Consider the following 20,392-nt stretch of genomic DNA (forward strand, 5'->3'; position numbering starts at 1 on the left):
CTTGGGCTGATAACTTGGGCTGCTGGGCCGGTATCCTGGAACGGAGGATGAACGTCCCAATATTGCCATTAGTATAACACAAAATGCAAATGGAAATGTCGGAAAATCTTTTTTAGTCTATGTAAAATGAGAAATATAAAGTAGATGGAGTCTATACGTTTTTTATTTTGTTCTATTTTTTAACTGTGAAAGCTTGTTCCTAAAGGAACATTTCTTTTGTTGTTTTTGGATGTCTTTTTTTTTTTGGCAGAAGAGCTAAGAACGAAAGGCGGGAGGGAAATGAGGGAAGAGGCACCAAACACTAATATGGAGGGGTAGGTGGACAGGGGGAAATGTTGTGCGTGTCTTATTTCTAAGGTAGGGGGCAGTGTTTCTCATGCTTCTTGATTACAGCAGTGGTGGTGTCTCTTGGGGAGGAGGGATGGCCTTACCTGATGCCATTTTAAGATAAATAGCAGTTTTGCTCAAAGTATGTACTGTGTACTAGATTGTTAATGGGTGAGTAGGAATAGGTGTTGGAGCTGTGCAAGGGAAATTTTGAAGTTGAAAGTTCCTAGATCAGTAGAAAATGCAGTTCCAAACTGTCCGTGAAGCACAGATCTTATTGTGAAGTGCGTACGGGTTCTCGGACACGTCATCATGGTGCGGGCCAGCATATGGTCATGTGGCACTCTCCGGAAGGTGTTCAATGAAGTCAGATGTTCGTAGACATTATGGGTAAGTTGCACTAATAAAAACCTACGAAATGCAATGAAAAAACTTTGTTAAGGGGACGTTATGGTTAAGTTGCGCTACTAAAAACCTATGAAATTCGCCAGTTATGGTAAGCTAAGCAACCATAACTTGTGTCACCACCGTGCACTGCTAAGACTAACACCCAGGACATCAACAATGACATCACAAATGTCATTGATCACATCACTGATGATTTTTGGTTTTACTTGGAACCATAACGTCCCTTTAATAATATATAATGGGGGTTGCGGGGCGTTCCCCCCGCATATATGTAACAATTGACCTTCACAATTCGGTCAATTGTGCAAAGGTCAATTGTAATTCGAACAATTGTAGTTCGAACAATTCGTACAACCGGTGCAAGATATGGCAAACCTATTCAATTAGGTCAAATGCAAACATGGCTAACCTGCACAGATAGGCTAAGTGCAAAGAAAAAGTAAATTCATGCAGATAGGCCAGATGCAGAAAACAGCCAATTTACTGAAATAGGTGGAGGGGTTTTACTGGAGTACAGTAATGGCCGTGCTCCGCCCACACCACATATGCCACTTGGATCCTGTCAAGAAGGGACCAGGGTACGTGCCAGCGCCTTTCCTGCACCAGAGTTGGAGTTAGGGAGGGAGCCAGTCTCTGACCCTTCTACAAGTGCCTCCGTAAATGTAGTAAGTACCACTGCTTCTTAACCCTACTGTGCAACATGCTGGGCAGCGTTTCTTATTTTGTCTTGTAGCAGAGCGCAACGTGAGTCACACCGTCATTGAATACTGACATGAAGTTCGAAATTGGCTATCTTTGTAGTGGGCCGCCATTACAGAGAGCTGGCGAACCTACCGACCATAAGTGGGCGGGACTTAAATCTTGTTTTATGCTCTTTGATGCCTGTAACCTGGCCCATAGGGGAAGCAAAGGCAGCAATCAGCCAGGGAACTAGCTAACACGGAGGATCAATCAAGGGGGAAGGTGGCAGCTTAATGGGGGCAGAAAGAACATGACAGTGCGGGTTGTTCAGTTGAGGTCAAGGGTGGACTGGGTAGAGGAAGGAAGGTTCTGAGGAGTGTGAAGGATTGCTGAAAGTGTGTGCAAGGTGAGGTTTTTGATTGATTGGTGAGAGAAAGTGGTATTTGGATGTGAGAGTGCTTGTAAAATGAGAAAGTGAGACAGTAGTGGTGTGAGTGTGACTGAAAGGAAAAGGTGACTGGGATAGTGAAATAAGGTTGACTGTGGGAGAAAGTGGTATTTTAGTGGGTGTGGAGAGTAGTAGATAGGGGAGAGTATTATGTAGTAAGAGGATAGTAGTAGACGGGAGAACATCGGAGGGACCGATAGTGGAAGAGAGAAAGAGAGTGGGAAGAAGAAAAAGGGAGGAGAGTAGTAGAAAGGGGAAAAAGAACATCAGGCAAAGGAATGCGAGCGAGCGGGAGATCGAGATCAAATGTGAGACCTGGGTGATTGGAAGCACCACTTCTTGATACCATTCTTATTGTGGGACCTAGGTTTGGATCCACCTTGATTGGGACTGGGGGGAGTTAGCAAGATAAGGTGTTTGACTTTAGACCGGTATCATTAGTTAATTCAACTTTTAGATATTTGGCGTTACCCATATCTAGTAATCATCTTGGGGTTTAGGGACACCTGGACTACGGAGGGCAAAGCCCACGGGAGATGAGAGAGACAGGGACGGCCCTTAGTGAGCCCCTTTGCAAACATTCAAATAAAAACCTTATCTTCAAGTGTTGGTGTGCTCTTGAAGCCATCTTTGACACACTTCAGTTTTTTTGGAATGGCTCCATGGGGCAGTAACTCACTCACAGACTGCAATTTAGCACTTTCTTCTAGCAATCTTACATCTTCATTGAGGCTTGTCCTCACCCAAATGCTTACTCTCAATTTCATGCAATTTGTTGTAGCACACCACCTTGCAGGGTTTTTTATTGTTCATCTTATCGTTTACAGTATATATTTCAAAACTGATTCAGGGTATTAATTGATTGACCTAGTTATGCAGCTTTGTGAGTGTCTCTGCACCTTTTGCACAGTGAATTTTAAGTAAAATTCAATCTTTTGGATATTTTGGCACTGCATTTTGTAAAATGTTCGGTGTATAAAGAACTGATGAATCTTCCATGTCTTACAAATATAAAACAGTAAAAAAAAGTACTGTGATTCAGTAGGAGCAATATTACTCAAATTTGTTTATGCTCAGTCAACCACTCGCTGCCCCTATATTCGGAACATAGTGTCACTACATCACATTCTCTGCATAGAAAATAATGGGACCTCCTGTGAACCATGGCCTAGTGTTTGTGTGGTCAGTGTAAACGTTGCACTAATTGTTCAGATTCCACACTACATGTCAGTGAAGTGTGATTGGTTGTCACTCTTATTATTGGAGGAATGCCATTGCTTAAAAGCAAGGCCCTTTGTGAACGATTCGGGGAGAGGGGTACTTTGCTTGTTTAATTTTGATTCTTTTTTTATTGGTAGCCAATGTAGTGTTTTTAGCGCAGGTGTGATGTGTTCTCTTCGGGGTAGTTTGAGAAGCAATCTGGATGCCGCATTTTGTATGCATTGTCTTTTTAGAAGTCATTCGGGCATACACAGGTATAGGCTATTGTCGTAATCTACTCTGGACATGACGAGAGTGGTGATGGCAAGAGTTTTGTTGGCGAATGACAGGAACGGTTGGATCCTTTTTGATGCTCGCAGGAGAAAGAAGCATTTCTTGAGTAGAGTTGAGCAAACACATATGCGTGTTTGCTTGCCAAAATATTCCTCCATGCCATGTTTTATGCAGCTGTTATCCAGTCTCAGCTCGTACTTGCCCCTTAAAGCCAGACCAGAACCACTAAATCAACCATGCTTTTGAGTTCCCTGGCACCCCCAACTCTAATCATGACAATACTGTTTGTTCATCCTGGGATCTTCGTTGATATTAATAAACACTGAATATCTCTTCCCTTGTGGTAAACCTGCTAACACTTATTATGCCAATGTCCCATCCCCTTTTTTGCATACTTATGGATGTCTATCCCATCAGGAAGGGACTGTCAAATTTTGCCCAGTAATTAACCATTTCCTCAATCAATGTTCAATTTGGCGGCAGGACCAGCTTAGACAAGGGACATTCCTTGGGGCACATGCTAGCCCCGCTGACATGCAAGCCCTAGCAGTCCCTTTTCCCATACGGATGTACTGGCACCTCAGTGGCGTTCTGCACCGTTTTCATTCATTTCATTTTCAAATCTTTATTCGGTATAAACCTTTAACAGCATTCAATACAACAGTACAATAAAAAGAAGAATTTGAACATATTAAAACAGATACATTCATTTGAATAAGAACCACAATAATTACAGTTTAAATAGCTAAAACATACAAAATGTGACATTATGATCCATCACCTATTAAAACCTTAGAGGAGAGCAAAAGCTTGCAGCCTCTATATTATAAGTTCACTAGCCTTCACATTTTACTCATTCTCATTACTATTGGGCCTGGCATTCTCATTTGCCACAATCCTCCGTCTTAACAGCCAAGCTATGTGGATATATCTTGCAATTGCAAAAATAACCTTCCAGTTTACTGAGCATATTAAAAACAACATAGCTTCATGCATACCACAAATCCCTTTGTCATTCAATAATGTTTTCAAGTAGATACATCTCAATTTCATGCTAATGGGGCAGATTAACATATAGTGTACAATTGTTTCATTTGTAACTGTTCACAGGGGGCATAAACCAGACCCCAAGGGCGATCATGACTGAGTGTAGTATGCTGTGTGGAGAATCCCTAGTCTCAGTTGTACATATAACGACTGTTCGTATGAAGGATAAATTACATCCAGAAATGCTTTACAATTGGCCATCATACTGGTTAGCAAAAACTCTGGACCACTGCTAAGTGAAGCAATCTTAGCTTCCTGATTTTCTCTAGATTTTATCTTTGCATTTTCTTTGAGGATTATTGTTGAGCTCCTCATACAACCAATGGGGTTATCCCACAAAGAGCCAGCATTAAATGTATATAACAAACGTTTTACATATGTTAACCAGCTACAACTCTTAACCCTCTCCAATAACATAATATTTTTTAGGGATCATGATACAAATCCAACCCTGCAGAGCTCCAGAGGCTAGCTCAGTATAACACCGGTTTGTGGTCAATCACATCCGCTATAGGGAAGACACCAAGATCCAAAAGTACCAGCGATGTTGGGGCACATTTTGGTAACAAAAGCAGTTTTTTCATAAATTAGATTTTTCAGTATAGAAAGAGATACTGCATCGGCATAACCCCAGAACTCCGACCCATAGAGAACTGCTGGCAGAGCTTGCTTTCCACACAAATCCAGGGCCAGGGAGATAACCCCGCTGCCATGGCTGGAGACAAAATATTGTATACTTCCCAAAATTGATCTTGGCCTTGAACAGTTGTTCTGTCCAACCGCCCGATTCATGCAACCTGGTCCCTAAATAGTCCAAATATTTGACTTGTTCCAACCTCGTGCCATCAATCTCTATTCTGAGGTAACCACTCCCAGCAAAACGTGGTTTGAAAACCATGGGCCTCATTTCGAGTCTGGCGATAAACCTGCCGGTGATACAGGTGGCTTGCCGCCAGACTCGAAAAAAAATGACCAGCGACTGACTTCCTGGTAACACTGGGATATTACAACCCTGGTGGCCGGGAAGTCAGGCGCCTGTAATTTTGTAAGTCCCCATTCCCAGGACTCCATGGGAATGGGGACCATGGAAGCACCGGCACCGGCACCATTTGCATCAGTGCCGGTGCTTCTGTGAAACTCTGAGTTGTAGTTTGCCGGTCCAGAAACAACGGTGCCGGTTGGCTTACTGGCACTGTTGTTTCCGGCCCGGCAAAATTGTAATGAGGCCCCATGACTTTAGTTGTGTTAATATTCAACTCCAAACTGAGCTCTTTACTCTTAGCCATAAAAATCTCCAATGATTTCGCCAGCCCTTTTGGGGTTGTTTCCAGAATCACTGCATCATCTGCATGAAAAAGCACTGCCCATTTCCTAGACGCTTTTCTTGTTGCATCAAGGCTTCCCCCCTCCAGTGCATCCAGCATCCCTTTGATGTAGCTGCAAAAGGGGAGGGGCGCCAAGACACACCCCAGGTGGACCGCATTGTTCACTGCAAAAGGCTTTGACTTTTCGCCACCTGACCCATAGCGAACAGAAGCCTGGGTTTCTGAGTACAATTATTGAATTGATTCCACCAGTTGCAAAGGGGTATTCCAGTCAGTCAAAATATGCCCCAGAGTGTTCCTTGAGACAGTGTCAAAGGCTGTTTTCAGGTCCAAAAATATTGCATACAGCTTAAGCTTCCACACAATAGTGTATTTTTGGATCAATAGAAACAGCAGGAAACAATGGTCCATAGTCCAGTGCGAAAACCTGCTTGTGCATCTGTGATGACCTTGTTTTCCTCTGCCCAATTTTGGAGTTGAGTCAAGATTACTTTGCGATGATTTTTCCAGCGCTGGCAAGCAGTGATATCAGGCGGTGATACCCTGGGCAATCTCTGCCCCCTTTTTTATAGATAGGGATATAGTTGCATTCCTCCAAGATTTTGGGACGGGCCCTGATCATATTACAGCATTAAAAACCCTACACAGAGTTGGAACCCAGATCATCCTTTCATCTCTATAGAAGTCTACTGGCACAAAGTCAGGACCTGCTGCTTTTCCAGCTTTTTGCGAACTTAATGCTGCTGCCACCTCATTTATTGAGATTTGCCATTTCCCATACAGAATCGGGCGTTCAGAATTACTATTATATGCCTCCCCAAATGTAGTTTCAGAACTATTGTACAATCTAGTAAAATGCCCCCACCAAACATCTTCGGGAATACAGAATTGCTGGTGCTGATCCCAATTCAGCTCTTTTGGTGTTACCAACTTCCAGAAGCTAATAGTGTCTCGCTCTCCCAAGACCATCTTTAGAGCACCCCATTGTGATTTAGCATACTAATTTCTTTTTCTGGTAATTAAGTTTTTATATTCAGTTCTAAGGCATCCAAGCTTATTCTTATCTAAGGTTACATCAGATCTTGCCCATCAAATCATATCTTTCTTTGCCTTAATGCAGTCCTCATCATACCATGCATTGGCCGCCAGGCCCCTCCTTTTTGTCTTACCTGCAGTATATGTCAGGTAAGGAGTTAAATTCTTACCCAACAACTCAAATTCTGCTATCACTTTGTTGTCTAACATGCTGTTACTGTAAATATTTCCCAGGTTTTTTACAATTGCTGCATATGCTTCCGATTTAGTATTCCTTTCAACCAAATTGGCCCATTTTATAGATTTCTTTGCATGGCCCTCAACGACATTTGCTTGGTTCAAACCCAATGCAATTTCGGGTGAAGATAGTGGCCTCTGCCTCAAGAGATTGACCGAAAGAGGATTGTGGTCACTCTCTAGTCTGTCAACGACTTCAAAGTCATTAATTTTTTCCCATCTGTTGCCTGAAATGAAAATATAATCAATGTGGGAGGACCCATTGCAACAATTAAATGTGGTTTTTGCTGGCCGGTCGCTTAAAAACCTGCTGTTACATGCCCTTGGGTTTAAGTTCAAAAGAATACAAGCCAATTCCACTTCCACTTTGTATATCCTTTTTGGAGGTTCAGCCAATAAAGAGGGGTTGACCCAGGCAATGTCCTAGTCATCCCAGAGATCTTCAGTTACTTTCAAGGGTTCTATCTGGAGGTTCAAGTCTCCTGCCACTAGGGCAAGTTGACACCTCAAGATCTTTGGATCATTTGAGCTTATCAACCCTTGTACAATTAACAAAGCATTCATTCTAGATCTCTAATTTGGCCTATTATACAAATGAAACAGTGAAAACCACACATCAACCAGTTATTGATATGGTTAACAGCTGAAGATCTGGGGAGTGAGTCACAATATTATCCACCTTCCATCCCAAACTAACATCAATCCAAATCTGGAGACCGCCCATAGGTCTTCCCTTGGGCCCTTTTATAGCTGGAACGGATTACGTTCTGTAGCCTTAAAACTCGATGGGTTCAACTGCCCAAGTCTCTTGGAAGAGTATTACCTGGTGATAACATAGGAACACCACTCAGGATCAGAGATTACTTTGTTTAATCCTTTTATATTCCAAGATAGGATATTATATAGAGTAGGACCAGTTAAGTCACTCCCTCGCCTCTTCAGTCAATCTACCAGGTCCAAACCAGGAATAACTGTATTTGCACAGCTTTCTTGAAATCTACTCTTGCCCCCTCCTCCCCCTCTGTATTCCTCTGCATTCTAGTGTGAGGCATTCCCTTCCTTATTTGCTGGTACTGCCCAAGACTGGTCTTAAAGTCTTAAAGAATTGTTGTGATCTAACTACAATCTTAACATTGGTGGGTGGGAGTGCAAGGAAATCAATGTTAAAAAGTCCTTCTACCAGGTTCCATGTTCTCAAATAAGCCTGGATATAATCAACACTAGAATTCGGTTGTGGGCCCCTAGAGCATCAAATAATATTGTCTCTGATAATTGAGAGACAGCCCTTGGTAGATCTAAACCAATATAAAGATTTATTTTTCAAACATCTTCATATAGACCAGGGAGTAAACGGGAGACATTAGTCATGTAGACAGAGGGGCTCCTGTTATTGTCAACATTATTGCAAATGCCATGGATTGAAGCAGAAAAATGTATTTTACCCAAAGGAAATAAATTTGAACCTGAGCGTGGGAGACAAGTACCCCTTTGCTGTGGATTTCTTCTCTCTACATGACTAACAAGCGCCATATATGTATTGTTGTATGGGAATTTCTGATGGTCAATATCATGGGACAGTGGCTGGGTCCACATCCTCTCGCCTAGTAAATGCGTGTGTTGGCCCAGGCCCATGAAAGTTGCCTGGGCGCCTTTTTGCCCCACCCAGTCACTAGCCGGGGCAGCCGCAGCAGACCCCTCCCCATCCCTCAGAGTCACCCACTTTTACTCTTTCCTTATTTGGTTGCAGGTTCTACATTCTTTGTTAATATCTTCATTCAACCTTACTGCTTTGCTTGCACTCCCTGTTTCCTGGGACATACCTAGGGCTTCAACCTTCACTTTAATGGAATGTATCCCCTCCGGGATTTTTCTCTGCAGATCATTGGTTTATTTATTTTCTGTAGAGACCAGTAATGGGGGTGTGAGTGACTCTTACAAAGTGCCCAAAGTGCCCATACCATGCTCATTTGTTTTTACCACCAAATTAGATACAATATTTTGTTTTGCACGCCAACAGTGCTGGTACTTTTTTGTTTGTCCATAGGAGCATTTCTAGGTAGACAACCCTTTCTTTTCACTCAAATTACTTGGCAATTCCCCATTTACACTCTTCTGGTGTTTACTTTCCGAGGTAACTCCTCAAAACATGTTCTTTAAATTCCTTAGTTGTTTTGTTTACCTCAACCGATTTCAGTGCTCCGGTCTGCTTCTCTTCGACTGCTAATACTGCAAAACTATTTGAGATAGGGATTAGGGGGGTTTTGTGAGCAGGGTAGAAATTGCTCAGGCTCTCCCGTGTTACATCCTCTACTTTTACCTGCTGGTCTGGATCAGGGGAGGGGAGATACTGCACAATAGGGGAGTGCCAGTAAGGGTACCCTTGCATTCATCATAGATTCACACTATACCCACTATATCGGTGCTAGACTTAGCTTTGTTATCTCTGACACCATTAGCTAAACAAGAACAATTCGACCCCCACCCCCTCTCTTGACCTGGCCTGAAGTTTACTTCAAATGCTGGCAGGGGATATGCTTTCTTTTTTTTCTGATGAGCATGAAAAATCGAAAACAAATCTTTGTTAGAGGTGCCAACCTGAGATTCTCATAAACATATAATGTCCTCCATAGTATTGTTCACAGCACAGTTGGAACTTTTTATTTTAGAAATTACAGAGAGCTTCCGGCTACAGAGTTTCAATAGCAATTAATTTGCCCCAACGGTGGCCACTAAAAGGAAGCGACTGCCTGACATCCCCTCACTGGAGCAGAAAAAGAAACATGACTCAATCACTCTTCTCATAAAAGAGGGCAATAACATATTGTACGATATTGAAGTGTTACTAACGGAACTGGACACCATGGAGGGAAATGCTGGCAATAGTAAGAACAAGGATTGTGTAGCCCCACAAGCATCAAAAGGAAAAAGGAACAGCCCTGAGGCTAACCGCAAGCGAACCCAGTCTAGACTATCTTTCCCTGAATATATAGAAAGTCCAGCAGCATCTGCAAACACAGTCTCTAAACCATCCTCCGTGGGCGTAGAAGATGATAACTCCATTTTAAATCTTATGGCGATCACCCCAGGAGGTGGAAATATTTTGATTGACCTATTCTGGGCCATAATTCGAACAACCTAATCGAGACACCCATGAACACACCTGGTATAAACAGGATAGCACTGGAGCTATACATTGCCCCTGATATCCTTAGGAAACAGATTATGTGCTTGGTTGCTGCACTGACTGCTCTGGTGCGTGTGAAATATCTGGAGGACTTGAGCTTACATCTACAGATGGGAGACACTCGGCTACTTCCTTTATGAATAACATTGATGGAGATTGCTGCAAGTCCCGAAGTAAGTTACCCGTTAGAGCCCCTTGATGTGCACCCTGTCATGTCATCTCAACCAATCTTAATCTTTCTTTTTATTTCGACAATATTTTGCCATAAAAGAGTCGCCGGAAAACATCATACAATAAAAACAATTCTCATGCACGTATTTCCAGAAGGAAATAAAACATAATAGTGTTAGTAACTCCCGGCAGGTTAAAAATCATGTAAATAACTATTTAGCCTGGCTCTGGTGAACAGGGTCCTATGCATTGTATTTGTTACAAATATCACATACGCTGGCAATCCCATCAGTGGTGCAAAAGGGAGATATGACTTGGGATCTGGTAGCCAATTCTTCTCCCCTCATGTTGGCGAAATGCTGTGCAATCTTAGACTTCAAGTCATCTGCAAATCCTGTACACATATTGTGGCTGAACATATATGTCGATGTGATTCTAGGAGGGCAGATAGCACAAATATGAACAGCAACAAGATATAGACACAATGTCAGGTGATTAATTACCTTAAAGAAACAATTAGTAAACTGTCTAATATAATTTCCAATTCCCAAAATAACCGGCATATCATAACACGCCCCCTACTGATAGCTGATGTCTCTGAGACTCGTTACAGCAGAACTTGAAAATTGCCCCAGTCCCAAATGGCACACACAATGCACTCAGCAATTTGGTTAGGAGTGATAAACCTACTTTGAGTATTGAAAACATACAAGGTACCCTCTCACCACTTCTGAAAAAGTTACAAACACTTTCAAGGCATCTTATTCACTCAATCCTGGCCTTTTTATGGGATCCACACATGCCATTTCCAGAGTACTGGGACTATTATCTCCTGCTCAAAGTACAGTTTCCTGCTGGTCCTACACCAATGGTTTATTGAGACGTTTTGATTCAAATGTGTCTTCAATCCATCAATCAAATTCCCGGATACCTTCACCATGATTAATGCCCATAAGCTAGGAGGAAGGGAGAGAGAAAACAAAGATTCACTGCTTAATAAGGTCACTCAGTGGTTGCGACATAACCAATGGTGCATTTCCATTATACGAGATGTATGTAGACAGCAAGAATATCAGCATCTAAATTTAGGATATGATTCAATCTTAGTCCAATTACACAACAAGAAACCAGTGGAAGGCCTCCTGTCGACTGACCAGAGAACCCAGCCCCCTGATAATTGTACAATCACTCTTAAATTCCACGGCACCAAAGCATCCCCCAATCCCAGGGCCAGTAGGAATGAAATACTGACAATGCAATGCAATTTAAATTCCCCCCCGCACCATCCAATAAGCAAACCGACACCCCCACACTGATTGATGTAGATGAGTGTGACAAACTAGATTGACGGACTGCGACCCACAGCAACTTACATCCACTTGTTAATATGGGCCAGATGAGCTTTAGCACTAGTATCCTATCCTGGAACATCTCAGGATTAAAGAACAAACTCTTAAAGTGGGACTTGCATGCTTCTGTGGAAGGCCATCACATAATTTGTTTACAGGAGATATGACACACCAAAAATATTCAGAAACTAGGGTAAACCACTCCATAGAGGCCACCTCTAGCCAGAGATGCCGCCTGAGTGGAGTCTGCTGATATTGGTCGACATTAATCTTAACGCTAGCATCACACAAATTGCAAATTGAGTCCTACTTTAGGGATCTAATGGGAGTGAAGTTTCTCCTGCCCTCTGGCGATGCCATAATAGTTTTGAATGTATATTTAACCCCATTGAAGGAAATAAAACTTGGAGAGTACCATAGATAGCTTAGAGACCATAGTCACTCATCATAGCAATGGGTCATTTAATGGCTCTCCTACCCAGATAAATAGTGTGGGGGACTTAAATACTGAAATAGACCCTGTCTCCATTGTAGATGACCTCATCATTGATGAAGATGATGTTTGGGGAATCCCGGCCCTTGTCTGCCAATCGCCCTAAATGCAAATATGAGCATGTTCCTAAGATCGGTTCAGCATTATATACCTTAGGATTTTGTTCTTGTAATGGTAGGGTTGAGGAAGATCGGCTGGCCAAACTGACCTTCAGAAGACGCACCTCTTCCTCACACATCGATTATTTCTTTTTAGATATTAAATTTTGGTTGTCTGCACTGTCGTTTGAAGTGATAATGCGGGTGGAGAGCGATTGTGACCCTATTAACTTGAAATTAGCATGCAATTCACATGACCATCCTTCTTTACCGATAGAGCAGCGTACATCTTAGTAACAATAATTTGCCCTATAAAGTGGTCAAAATTGGGTTATGATCTATTGGCTCCCAGAATATATCAAGCAATTTGGCCTATTCTTGAATCATCAGGGTTAGAGGGGGCTCAAAGTTTGAGAGATTTAGAAACATTTTACGAGGCACTGGTTGAGGCGGTAATCCCTGTAGTCACTAAGTCTCCTCATCAGATCATAAAACAGCAACAATCGCGCAACAATTGGGATGATAAAGAATGCCGTCTAACCAAATGTAAGCTTCTTATTGAGGTAAAGAATAACACACATACTGGACACATTGCTCTTCTCAGAAAGTCTGATGAGAATATGATCCATCAAAAGAAAAAGAGTGCAGAACATGAGATATGTAGTAAGCTCGGTAATGACTCCATGAAAAGCGATATGCAATCTTCTTGGCACATTATAGCAGCTCAGTTGTGAGAGGACAGTGCAATGAGCAACGTCATAGGATGTTTCATACATAAGGATGTATGGTTCTCCCATTTTGGGAATTCACATAATAAACCTACTAATAGGTATGAACCAACTCTAACTATTTTAAACTGCTCACCGGCCCCACTTCAGTTTATACAAGGTGAGATCAGCTTCTAGTTATTATATCAAAGTAATGAAAATGCCTGGATAAACTTCCAATTGATCTATTTAAAAGATAACTTGACATATGGGTCCCCATACTTACCTGGTTTCTCAATAACCTAACCTCCAATAACTATGTGCTTTGTAGTTGGCAGCAAGCCAAAATAATTCCCATCTTTAAAATAGGGTCAGACAGGACCCAAGGAACTACAAACCAATCAGCAATATAGATGGCATTGCCAACGTTTTTGGGAAGGATGTCCTGCTTCGATTGAGAAATTGTCTTATAGGCAATCAGAATCTTCGCCTACGAGGCAGCTTTTAGAGTGTGGGTACTATTGACTAAGCCTTTGGCTTATTTATGGTTTCAAACCAATTTGTAGTCTAAATAAATGTAATCTTTTTACTTTTTCTGGATTTTAAAACCGCATTTGACTTAGTGGCTAGGTGCAAACGTTCGGAAATCCTACATGCCTTAAATATATGCTTGTTCTACCGGCCCCCATCCAAATTCTATGCTCAAACAATAAAGCAACAGCTTTTTGAAGTAAACAGCAGGGTCAGACAAGGTTGTGTTCTGGCTCCTTTCCTGGTTTTAAGATATATATTAATGATTCTGAGACAGGAATTGGTGTGCTGATAACAGACGCACCTTTCATTGCTAAACAGAGAGCCAGAATCCTTCTGTATGCCTTAGATGCCATCTTAATTTCTAAAATAGGGATGGGTTGAAAACGATTTTGTAAACAGCTGAAGATCTCCCAGGAGTTGGGTTTAGAAAGATCCCTTAGCCTCAACTCTAATAAAAGAAAGGTGATGGTTTACCACCGTACTATCTGGGTGTCAAATTCGAGAAACAGTGCAAGTAGTCCTCCCAAATTAGCAAAAGTGAACTGATTTTAAAAAGGCAAGCAGGTGCTCTCAACTCCCTAGGCACTTAATGCGGGGAAAGGTTACCTGTGACGATCTTGACGGTATACAATGCACAGGCTATCCCTGTGGCCTTATATGGTAGCAAACTATGCAGTACGGATGGTACTGCAAGCCTTACCAGAGTTGAAAACAAATTCATCAAGCAAATCGTGGGCTTACCCGCCAGCACGCCCACCATTCCTCTGCTATTAAACCTGCGCTTTACTGGTTGCGTATACACAAAATGTTAAGAATGCAAAATGATTTCCTGTGGGATACTATTGAGGGATAGGTTGGTACGGTCCTGAGGTGGTTTAGCAAATAGTATAAAATCGATTGGTTGCAAGCTCCTATTCCAGAAAGACAAACAGGTAGGAAACACTCTTTTTAACACTATCAAAAAATAAACTCAAGACTCTAGGGTTGGAGACATGCTTTTTCAAGTCCACCTTCCTCTCCAGGTTCCCTGGCTACATTGCATTCAAATACGCGTTTTAATCTAAGGCTATTTGAATTAAATGTACCCCATGCACGCATGTGCACTTTGCATGAATTTCAGGCTCAACTTTTTTGTAGTAGGTGAACTTGTGGGTAAGTGGGTGCCGAGTAGATCTAAGTTCTGCCCATTCTGCCCTATAGATGAAGAAACAACAATCCACTTACATGTTCTAAGTATAAGTCTCCAAGGGAGAGATGGCTTGCTGCAATATGTTTTAACTATCAGGCCCTTGACTTGGCAGGTGCATATACAATCTGCAAACTAACAGAGCATAAAGTGTTTGCGGTATCCTGTTTTCTTTCCAAAACCTGGCGAGTGAGACAAAGCCATGTCCGCCATATAGAATAATTTAGACTGGACTGCACTTATGTAATTCTTTGCTGCTTTACTTGACTTTTAATTTGTTTCTAATGTTTGCCTAGTATTTTATGCAGCTGTGAAATCACTGTGTGCTTTAAATGGGTGATGAGATTTTTTTGTTTGTATGTGTACTCTTTTATGGCCTTGCACCGAAATAAAGCTTTATTTGGTTGGTTGATTGATGGAGTTCTTCAACTCTTTTATGGCCTTGCACCGAAATAAAGCTTTATTTGTTTGGTTGATTGATGGAGTGCTTCAAAAAGATGTTTTTGTGGAAGCTGTACATATTTGGAGCAAGGCCCATTATATCACTCATAGCAGCAAAAAACTTGTGCGACAGACGTTCTCCCTCAGACTGTTAATCCTGCGGCTCACCTCATTGCTTTGTCGTCAATTGTAGCAGATGCATCACTCTTTCATAAGGGCGGCTCTTCCTCTGCCTCTGCTGCAGTGTCATCCTCAACAAGGAAGATAGGTTTTTAAAGGTATTTGCCAAAGGAAGGAGCTGGCCGAATTTCAGAGGAACTTGCCACATGAAAACAAGTAGATGTACACATCTGGATTTGTGGTCACCATGATTATCACCCTAGGACATACCATTGATAGGGATGCACATTGGTGCAGACATTTAAAGATCAGCCTGGCTTTGGATCGCTAATTTTGCACAGTATATGCGTGATAAGATTATTGATCTCCCTTTTCAAGGAAGCTGAAATATTCCATAGCTTGACAGACGTTGAGCTCACAAAGAAAAAGACCCCTACCTTAATGACTAAATCGCGGTTGATCCTGATCAAAGCCCCCTCAAAAACAGTTCTATTATGGCCTCTAAACAGGACTTCAAATCGAGCTTTTCGGGTGCTTACAGAAGCTTCCTCAAGAGGAGATACAAACAAGTTGATCGCGCTCAGTGCATTTCCAGGAAGAAGCAAAAGAAATGCACGGAGGGCTTCATCAGACAATCCTCCATTCCAACCTACCAGATGAAGCAGAAACGAAAATGAGGGTGGTATCCAGGTCCACATACTTCTGTTTCTATTTTGATGAGTGTAGGCGCTACTAAACAGCTACACAGCGCTCAAAGTGAGTCGTCAACAGTATCGCTGCCACTGGGGGCAGAATCTCATAGTTTGCAACAGTGCAGTCTTTCATTTTAGAGGATTCCTGGGTCAGGTTGGTAGTTGCAAGAGGCTACAGGCTGTCCCTTCCCCATCTACCCCCTTTTCCTCTCCCTTGAGACTGGAAGAAATGCAAACACTCTTGAACATGAAAGCCATGGAGCCAGTTCTTCCATCAGATTGTGATGTTTACTGATTCAAAAAAGAATCCGGCAGGCGTGAGAAATATTCTGGACCTGCCTCCTCTCAATAATTTCCTCTGCCTAGAGAAATTCAAGATGAGTACACCAGCATAAACTCCATCATCACTGACCCAGGGAGATTGGCTATGCGGTGTGGACCTGAAAGATGCATATTTGCACATTCCTATATGTCCTCCAAACTGGAGGCTTCTAAACCTGTCACTGGGATTTCCACACTTCCAGTATCGGGTTCTGCTCTTTTGACTCAATGCAGCCCCAAAGGTATTCACAAAACTGGTGGCAGTCATTGGGACCCATCTGAGGTAACGTGGAATACACATATACCAATATCTGGACAACTGGCTGCTCTGAGCATTCTCGATTGAGGAATCCCCTGCCGCTCTACACCAACTTCTTCAGCTTCCTGTGATTCTCCCAGATGATTCCTGCTCAGCAAATTCCTTTAATTTGCTTTCTGTGTGACTCCAGCAGAGCCATGGCATTCTCCATAGAGAAAAATAATTGAATATATCTTGTTGATGGCCCAGCTTTCTTTCCGGATCACACCTGACGCTGTGGTGGTTGCAGTGCCCTGCTGCCAGTGATGGCATCTTGCGTTCTAGCAATACCTGTGGCCATGCAAAAGATGAGATGCCTTTAGTTGAATTTGCTGAAATCCAGAAATGAGGCGCAACACCATCAGTCTGTGTGCAGTCCAATTTCAGAAGCCCTGTGGCAGAACCTCATGTGGTGAAACTACGAGGTCAACCTTACAAAGGGGATTGCCTTTTCAGTTCTTTGCCGAGATTGTGCTCAAGACTGACTCCTCCCCCCAGGTTGTGTGCAACTTTACTTTACAGAAAAGTTCACAGACTGTGACCCAGTTTACACCAGTTGAAACATTTCAATGTGATGAAACTCACTGCCATTTTTTTAGCGCTAAAGTGTTCCTTCCTGTGGTCTCAAGCAAGATATTGTCCATTCAACCTGCATGTGTTAAATCAACAATCAGGGCGGGATTCGTTGCACAGCCCTGTGCATGCTGGCAATAGACACTTGAAAGTGAGCTTAGTCAAGGGGTGTCCCTCAGAGCAGCCTGAAATCCGGGAGATCATAACAGACTGAGCATACTACACTACAGCAATCACTCATGGGATCTCCACGATTCTTTTCTCCACCAACTGTATGCAATGTGTAGTGACCCCCTGATGGATGTGTTTGCCACAGCTTCCAACAAGAATTTCAGGCCCTTTGTTTCTCTGATAGGCCGGGTCTCAGGCTTTCTGGGCGATGACTTGTTAATTTTATGGGCAATCAAGCAGTGTATGCCTCCCTTTTGCTTCCCCTAATTCACAGCCTCGTGTCTAAATTGGGCTTAAACACAAACACCTCCATGATTCCCCCATTGGCCCGCCAGAACGAGATGAACCTCTCATCAGCTGGACCTTTGCCATATCCAGTTTAGCCTCAGATGCTCTTGCAACAGAAAGGCAGGATCCTTCAACCTTCCCCGCAATCTTGGAACTTGGTCAGTGGACTCCTGCAAGCTTGCCCGTGTGTCATCTCGTTTTGTCAGCAGATAAACAGATAATTATTCAGGCACCTTGGAATATTTCCACTCAAGTGCTGTACAAGAGCAAGAGAGTCCGGTTTCGCCACTGGTTCTTACAGAGAAAGCATAGTCCACTTTAGTGTGGCATTGACCAGGTTCTATTATTCCACTGAAGCCTGATGGACTAGTGGAGTTTCAGCTGACTCCTGTGAAACGTATGTAGCCACTATTAGTGCATATAGGATTCCGCCCAATATGTTGTTTTACTTCGATTGCAGTCATACATAGACACTTCAAGGGTTTGTATCCTCCTGTGAAGGCTTCACATCTGGTGTAGGACCTGAATGTGGTTCTTTCAGCCATTGCCAATAAACCCTTTGAACCCATGGACACAGTGGACATCAACTTTGTCACTTGGAAGATGACCTTTGTTGATGGCAGTGATGTCAGAGAGAAGGATACAGAAGATACAGGTATTAGCCTACTCGGAATCATACACAGTTTTTCACAAAGACTACTGGTCCTTCAGACTCATGCTAAGTTCCTACTGACGATTGTCTCGTCTTTCCACATCAATCAAGACATTTCTCTGCCAGTGTTCTTTCCTAACTCGCAGTGATAAGTTGAGTAATTTCTGCATAATTTGGATGTTTGCATAGCCCTTTAGTTCTATATTCAAAGGACAAAGGTCTTCAGAAAGAACCAGTCAATTGGTGATGTTTGGAGAATCAGTCGCAGGAGCAGACCTGCCCCAAAAGTCATTCATACTCGTGCAGTCAATGTTAAGTGAGGCACTACAGCATTCTAAAAGCCAGTCCCATGGGACATAATTGCAAAGGCCTACTTCATCTACTTTTTACAAGCACTATTTGGACAACAGCTCAAGAGCAGATGATAGTTGTGGGCAGACAGTGCTGCTGAACATATTTGCTTGAATGGTTTCCTTCCTTTCGTAGAGTATGGGGAAAAAGGGACAAAACAAAACCTAGATAAAGTGGCCTACCAACAAATTCAACACCACCTGGAACTAAACCACCTCCTAGGAGTCCGACAGTCCGGTTTCGGACCACAACATAGCACTGAGACGGCACTCCTAGACCTTAAAGCACAAATAGACTTACTAAGAGATAATGGGATGACCTCACTCTTACTACTACTGGACCTCTGTCTGCCGCATTCGATTTGGTAGACCATGCAATACTTTTGTAATCATCTGGTCATGGCAGCCTACTTCTCCCAGGAAGCTGTCGCATGGATCCAGTCCTTCCTGTATAACAGGACAATGCGAGACTTCTCCCCCTAACAGCTGCTGACCCTGCACCCATTACCTGTGGCGTATCCCAAGGATCCTGTGTATCGCTCACCCTCTATAATATCTTCACAAAGCCCCTTTCGATGATCTAGACGGTCTTGGTATCACCTACACTAACTATGCAGATGATACCCAGATCCTCATCCCGTTGACGGGAGATTATGACAAGGATTTGGCCTTTGTGAACAGAATCTACCTCATCATCCAGGCATGGATGGCCGCTCACGGTCTATGCCTTAATGATGACAAAACCAAACTCCTCTTTCTAGGCACCTCATCCAACATCAAAAAACTGGGCACCAAATACGACTCCTTCATAATCGACAATAACACCATCACTGTAGCCAAAGTAGTCAAAACCCTCGGTTTTTACATAGACTCCACGCTTACCTTTGGCAAACAAGTGAATTCCATGGCCTCAGCCACCTCTTATACCTGCAAGCTAATCAGAGCAGCAAGGCCCTTCCTCTCACCCAATAACTGTGTCACCTTAGCCAGAGCACTAATCCTGTCGAAACTAGATTACTGCAACGCCCTCTACATAGGCAGTAATCAATACATCACCTCCAAAATTCAAAACTGCAAAATAACGCCCTAAGAGCCGCCCTAAACTTCCTGAAAAATGCCCACATATCAGGCCTAAGGAGATCCACCAACTGGCTTTCTACCAAGGACAAAATCTGCCTCAAAACAGCCTCCCTCACACACAAATGCCTCAACCAGGCAGCCCCACAATACCTCATAGACAGATTCACCAGACTGACAGCCTTGCACCCCTTACGTAAAGCCAATTCCAACCAACTGCTAGTACCCAGATTTAAAAGTACCAAATCTGGTGGGAGTAGCTTCGCTGTCAAAGCGGCACAACTGTGGAACTCCCTTCCAACCGATCTTAGGGAAGATCTCCCCTACCAGCAATTCAGATCAAAAATTGTCCACTGGCTAAAAGACCACGATGTGTAACTTCATGCCCATGGCATCTGGGATCCTATGTATATTCTGTATATTTGTTCTGTGCTATTTATCTGTCACATCTGCATTTTGGTAAATCTCTGTACATACTGTTATGATTCTTTGACACTACATGTCTACAGCACTGTAACCACAAGATGTACTTCATGATTTTTTGCAACATGTAACCTAAATTGAACAACCCTCTTTCAGCCTTCGCGCCCGTATACCCCCGGGTCTGGCTGCGCAATATAAATAAATAAACAAACAAACAAACAAGAGTAAGAAATGTTACACATCATTGACTATAGTCCCCTTG

At 42.8% G+C, this 20,392-nt stretch overlaps 1 protein-coding gene and 1 long non-coding RNA gene across 7 annotated transcripts in view; one reads left to right on the forward strand and one right to left on the reverse strand.

Moving 5' to 3' along the window:
• The window catches only part of LOC138521417 (spermatogenesis-associated protein 21-like), a 1,690,677-nt gene that overhangs the window by 1,026,573 nt on the left and 643,712 nt on the right, over window positions 1-20,392 (forward strand). The gene's annotated exons all lie outside the window — the stretch shown is intronic.
• LOC138521416 (uncharacterized) overlaps window positions 3,958-20,392 on the reverse strand; it is a 65,478-nt gene continuing 49,043 nt past the window's right edge. For both annotated transcript variants that reach the window (XR_011283042.1, XR_011283043.1), the window contains exon 3: window positions 3,958-11,313. This is a non-coding gene — a long non-coding RNA (uncharacterized lncRNA). The remainder of the gene's footprint in view (window positions 11,314-20,392) is intronic.

The sequence above is a fragment of the Ambystoma mexicanum genome, chromosome 13, assembly GCF_040938575.1.
Source record: "Ambystoma mexicanum isolate Mex_15411 chromosome 13, UKY_AmexF1_1, whole genome shotgun sequence".
Lineage (NCBI taxonomy): Eukaryota > Metazoa > Chordata > Amphibia > Caudata > Ambystomatidae > Ambystoma > Ambystoma mexicanum.